Source organism: Nicotiana tomentosiformis, chromosome 7, assembly GCF_000390325.3.
Source record: "Nicotiana tomentosiformis chromosome 7, ASM39032v3, whole genome shotgun sequence".
Lineage (NCBI taxonomy): Eukaryota > Viridiplantae > Streptophyta > Magnoliopsida > Solanales > Solanaceae > Nicotiana > Nicotiana tomentosiformis.
The window spans coordinates 19,871,311-19,877,847 of NC_090818.1; positions in this window are offsets into that span (position 1 = coordinate 19,871,311).

Here is a 6,537-nt window from a genome sequence, read left to right on the forward strand (position 1 = left end):
TATATATATATATATGTGTGTGTGTGTGTGTGTGTGTGTGTGTGTGATTCAAATCAATTGGCACGGCAACACCCTTCGAGTATTTATATCTTCCTCACCGTGCATACATATAATAGTACCAACTAGGTGAGAGAAACGCCAATAACAATAAAAAAAATAAAGTGGAGGCACACAGGAAGAAACAACGACTACAAGTCACATATAAAACATAGGTGCACAATAACATCTCAAGATAAAGGCATGAATGTATACACAACAAAACGATATCACAATATAATGTATGTCTCTCATCCCCGCCTGCACGAAAACACCCTTCGTGCCATGAATATATGATTACATAAAAATAATTGCACGGCATCACCCTTCGTGCTTTTACTCTCATCCTCACCTGATAATATAAATGAAATAGCACGGCATCACCCTTCGTGCTTTACTGTCGCGACCCAAAATTCTAATATGTCGTGATGACACCTATCTCGATACTAGGCAAGCCGACAATCCTAATAAACCATAATTTCTTTTCAGTTTGAAAATATAATATGTAAACAAAATCCACAAATCTCGCAAATACCGATACAAATGCTCCCTAAACCTGGTGTCACTGAATACATGAACATATAATATGAATACAGGTTTGGAAAATACGGTCCATAGCAGTCTGAGACTAAATACAATAAATAAGGAGATAGGGAAGGGAAGGAAAGGTCTGCGAAATGCGACAACTACCTGTCTCCAAAAAATCAATTGTGCGAAAGAATCAACACCCGCTATGTCCGGGAACACTTGGATCTGCACACGAAGTGCAAGGTGTAGTATGAGTACAACCAAGTCAGTAAGTAACAATAATAAATAAGAAACTGAAGATAGTGACGAGCTATACAGTTACAGTTCATTTTCAATAATTCTAGTAGAGAGTAGACATACTATCAATTCCAGCAGTTTAAGTCAAATCAGTTTTATACAGTTCAAGTTCATGTAATCCGGATATAAAATCTTTCACAGAATTTCACAACAATGATAGATAGCAACTAAGTGCAACAACAAATGGAAAGCAAGTACAGCCTCTCAGAGCAACAATTACTCAACTCGTCACAACATCTCAACCACTCGGCACTCAGCCCTCAGCAGTCACACTCAATGGGTACCCGCGCTCACTGGGGGTGTACATACTCCGGAGGGGCTCCTACATCCCAAGCGCTATAATATGCACGGATAACTCACGTGCTGTGTGGATAACTCATGTGCCATAGTATAAATATCTGGATCCGCACAGACAACTCACGTGCTGAACGGGCAACTCACGTGCTATAGTATAATAAAAGGATCCGCACGGACAACTCACGTGCCATAGTATAAATATCTAGATCCACACGGACAACTCACATATTGCACGGACAATTCACGTGCTGCACGGATGACTCACGTGCTATAGTATATTAAAAGGATCCGCATGGACAACTCACATGCTATAGTATAATATCTCACAATTAGGCCCTCGGCTTCACTCAGTCATAAATCTCTCCAGTCTCTCGGGCTCTCAATTGGCATGATACTCAGCCCAAATAAAAATAATCTGATGCATCAATAATGAACAACAGAGACTGAGATAAAATAAATAATGTAACGACCCGACCAATTATTTTGAACATTTGCACTTCGCTCGGTTGTTTGAGGGCATGAGTATCTCCGTATGATGTACTTTGACTTGTGTGAATCATCATTTTTGGTTTGCAGGTATTTCAGAATCGAATTGGAAGAAAGAATTTCATTGTTGAAGCTTTAAATTGAGAGAGTTGACCAAGTTTGATTTTTAGCATTTGACCTCGGATTGGAATTCTGATGGTTCCATTAGCTTCTTTAGGTGATTTTGGACTTAGAAGCGCATTCGGAATGTGATTTGGAGGTCCGTAGTGGAATTAGGCTTGAATTGGCGAAAGTTAGAAATTTGACGATTGCGGTCGACAGCGAAAAATTTGATATCATGGTCGGAATGGATTTCCAGAAGTTGGAGTAGGTTCTTAGTGTCATTTTTGACGTGTGTGCAAAATTTGAGGTCCTTCGGACGTGGTTTGATAGGTTTCGGTATCGGTTGTGGAATTCGGAAGTTTAGAAGTTCTTAGGCTTGAATCCGAGGGTAATTTGGTGTTTTGATGTTGTTTTGAGTGATTTGAAGGTTTGACTAAGTTTGTATGGTGTTTTGGGATTGGTTGGTATGTTTGGTTGAGGTCCCGGGGGCCTCGGGTATGTTTTGGGGTGAGTTTTGAGCGAGTCCGGGCATTTTCGGAACTCAGGTATGGTTCTGGTGCTTTGAATTTCGCGGACCTCAGCAGAATTTCACGGCCGCGCTTGGAATTTCGTGGATTGCATGATTCTTCCTCGTCCGCACTCCGTGGAAAGTTCTGCAGATCCGCTGGTCCGACTTCGGAAGCCTATATCTTTTGATCTACAAGGAATTTTGAGATGATTTAAAAACGAAAGTTGTAGCCCTTCATGTCTAGTTTCCAGAAAGTTATGGCCAAAATACTAAAGCCTGGCAGTGCAACCATCAAGAATTTCATGGACCGCACCAGTTTTTTGTAACCGCGGGACCTGGGGCGCGGCCGCGCTCGGAATTCCTTGGACCACGAAGTGGGAGATCAGAGGTGCACTTTATAAACGGGGTTTAGGGCATTATTTCATATTTTGGACCTAGGGAGCTAGGTTTGTGGCGATATTTCATGGGGTTTTCATGAAATTCATTGGGGTAAGTGATTCTCACTCGAATTTGGTTAATATACATGAATACATCAATGATTTCAACATCTGATTAGTACTTTGAGGTGGAAATTTTGGGAAAATTATAGAAACTTCATAAATTGAATTTTTGGATTTGAATGTCGATTCGAAGTCGGATTTGAGTGAAACTAGTATGGTTGGACTCATGAGTAAATGGGTGTTTGTAATTTGTGACTTTTACCCGATACCGAGTCATGGGCCCGTGGGCCGGGTTTGAGCCAATTTTGGGTTTTGGCCTAATTTTATAGTTTTTCTTGTGGAATTCATTCCATTAGTGTATATTGATGGTATTGTACTGATTGTGAATAGATTCGGGGCATTTGGAGGCCGAGTCGAGAGGAAAGAGCATCGCAGAGTAGGGACTTGATCGATTTGAGGTAAGTAACGATTGTAAATCTAGTCCTGAGAGTATGAAACCCCGAATTTCACATCATTAACTATTTTGAGGTGACACACATGTTGGTGACGGGCGTGTGGGTGTGCCCCATTGGGGATTGTGACTTGGTCCATCCCGTAGCAACTGTAAAGTTGCATATTTTGTTGAAACTATATGATACTTGTGAGTTTTAGAAATGAGTTTCTGTAAATTGGGCGGAATGCCATGTTTGGGCCTTTTGCCAGTGTTGTTTGGACCCTTAGGGGCCGTTTTCTTACTATCCTCTCACTGTTTCGATTGAAAATCTATACTCAGTCATGGTTATACCTGTTTACTGCATGACTCAAATTTATTACTCTGTTTTGATGCATATAAATGTTGTTTTGGGCTAAGCACCCTATTTTTACTGAGAGCCCGAGTGGCTTGAGAGGTTTATGACTGAGTAAGGCCGAGGGCCTGATTTGTGAGGATAATTATGTGATCGGGCTGCGCGTCGCAACATGTTTGATATAGGCCGAGGTCCTGAGTGATTTATGCCATGATTTGTCTTGATATAGCGCTTGGGGCTGAAGGAGCCCCTCCGGAATCTGTACACACCCCCAGTAAGCGCAGGTACCTATTGAGTGCGAGTGCCGAGTGCTGAGTGACTGGGAGGAATAAGTGATTGTGAGGTATGCCCAAGTGGTATGAGTGATTGTGAGGTATGCCCGAGAGGCATGAGTGATTGTGAGGTTTTCCTGAGGGGCTGTATATGAGTGATGTTTTGCCCGAGGGGCTGTATATGAGTGATATGCCCGAGGGATTGTTTATGATTTTATCATTTTTGCTCACCTTTGCATTGAGCCTCTGTTTGAAACTGTTGAAAAATATCTTTAAATGATTTTTACTGGAACTGGGTTTTAAACGAGATGATTTGATTCAAACACTAATTTTTAAAGCATGTTGTATTTTTTATCGAGATTTCATGATATGAACTTTATATGCTTTGTTGCTCGTCACTACTACTCAGTCTTTATTTATTGTTATTACTTACTGAGTTGGCGTACTCACGTTACTCCCTGCACCTTGTGTGCGGATCCAGGTGTAGCTGGACACAGTAGCGGCTATTGACTATTCCGGTTGCAGATTTTCTCGGGGATAGCAAGGTAGCTGCCTGGCGATCATAGCCCTTCTCTTCTCCCTCCTATCTTTCTTTAGTTGTATTTAGCTATTTATCAGACTATGTTAGTCTTGATATTTTTAGATAAATTGTAGTAGATGCTCATGACTAGAGACACCCCGATGTCATGCTTTTCTTTTCTGCACTTTTCTTTTGATTTGAACTCCTTTACGAAGGTTTTTATGTTAAACATCCTTGAATTTTTCATTGAAATGAAAATATAGGTTTGTTTTGGAAATGAGCCGGCTTTCCTAGTTCCACGATAGGCGCCATCACGGTAGGGTTAGTTTGGGTCGTGACAAACAAGTAAACTGTGACTGAGTACAAAACAATAATTTAGCATATAATTCAACATGTATAAGACCTCTGTGGTCTTTAGATTACCAACACATAACCTAAGCATGCTTCACTATTAAATATTTATAGCATATAAAGGGCACATAGCTAATGACAAGCTTATTCAACTTTCCAGTTTCACGGAATGGACCAAGTCCCAATTCCTACGGTGCACGCCCACACGCCCATCACCTAGCATATGCGTCACCTCCAAAATACTCACATAATACAATAATTTGGGGTTTCATACCCTCAGGATCATATTTAAAACTGTTACTTACCTCAAACCATGAAATTCTTATTCCGCTAAGCCTTTGCCTCGTGAATTGGCCTCCAAATAATCCCATTCAGTCAATAAAATTTATTGTAATTAATTCCATAAGAAAATGCAAATTTTCCATAAAAATTCAAAATTTAACTCAAAAATTACCCATGGGGCCCACATCTCGGAATCTGACGAATCACAAAATCCGACAACCCATTCAATTACGAGTCCACCCATACTAATTTTATCAAATTTTGATAACAACTCAACCTCCAAATCTAAAATTTTCGTTCTTGAAAAGTTTTGCAAAAGTCTTGATTTCTTCCATTTAAATCCGAAATAAATGATGAATATAATCATGGATTTATGAAATATAATCACTTTTGGATATAGGACACTTACCCAAGTTGAAGTCATGAAAAATCCCTTTGGAATCGCCCAAATCCGAGACTCAAAACTCAAAAATTAGTAAAAATGGCTAACTCCCATTTTTAAGCATTCTGCCCAAGCAAGTCGCATGTGTGAAATGCGACTTTGCCTGATTTTCGGGCAAATATAAATTGCTACCAGCCTTTATTGAGTCGACCATAACTTTCTGTACAATTGTCCAAATGATGAATGGTTTAATTTTCTGAAAACTAGAATCAAAGGGCTACAACTTTTATGTTTTGATAATTTTCAGATTTCTTATAGATTTCGAGATATAAGCTTCAAAGTCAGCTCTGTAATTGCACCAGTTGCTGTCCAAAAACAGCTTATGCAGCAGAAAAATTCCAGCAGTTACTTTTGTCCGAAATCCATTCCGTTATCCTTCCGAAATCCACCCGAGGCCCTAGGGACCTTAACCAAATATACGAACATGTCCCAAAACACAATACGAACTTAATTGAGGCTTCAAACCATGCCAAGCAATGCCGAAATTACGAATCGCGCATCGAATCGTATTATGAGTTTTCAAATCTTCCAACTTCTATAATTTACGCCGAAACATATCAAATCAATTTTGATTGACCTCAAATTTTGCACACAAATCATAAATGATATAACGGATCTATGAAAATTTTCAGAACTGAATTCCGACTCCAATATCAAAAAGTCAACTCCCTAGTCAAACTTCCCAAAAATTCAACTTTCGCCATTTCAAGCCTAATTCCTCTACCGACCTCCAAATAATTTTCCGGACACGCTCTTAAGTCCAAAATCACCATACGGAGCTATTGGAATCATCAAAACTCTATTCTGGGGTTGTTTACATATAAGTCAACACCCGATTAACTATTTCAACTTAAGCTTCCAATATGAAATTCATTCTTCCAAGCTAACTTCGAAATACCTTAAAACCAAAACCGACAATTTAGACAAGTCATAATACCTCGTAGGAAGTTATTCAAGACTTCAAATAGTTGAAAGGAGCATAAATGCTCAAAACGACTCATCGGATGGTTACATTTACACTCTCAATGGAACGACATCACCCTTCTTGCTTTACACTCTCAAATGGAACGGCATCACCCTTCGTGCTTTACACTCTCAAATGGCACGACATCACCCTTTGTGCTTTACACTCTCAAATGACACGGCATCACCCTTCGTGCTTTACACTCTTCCTTACTAAGAACATGTATA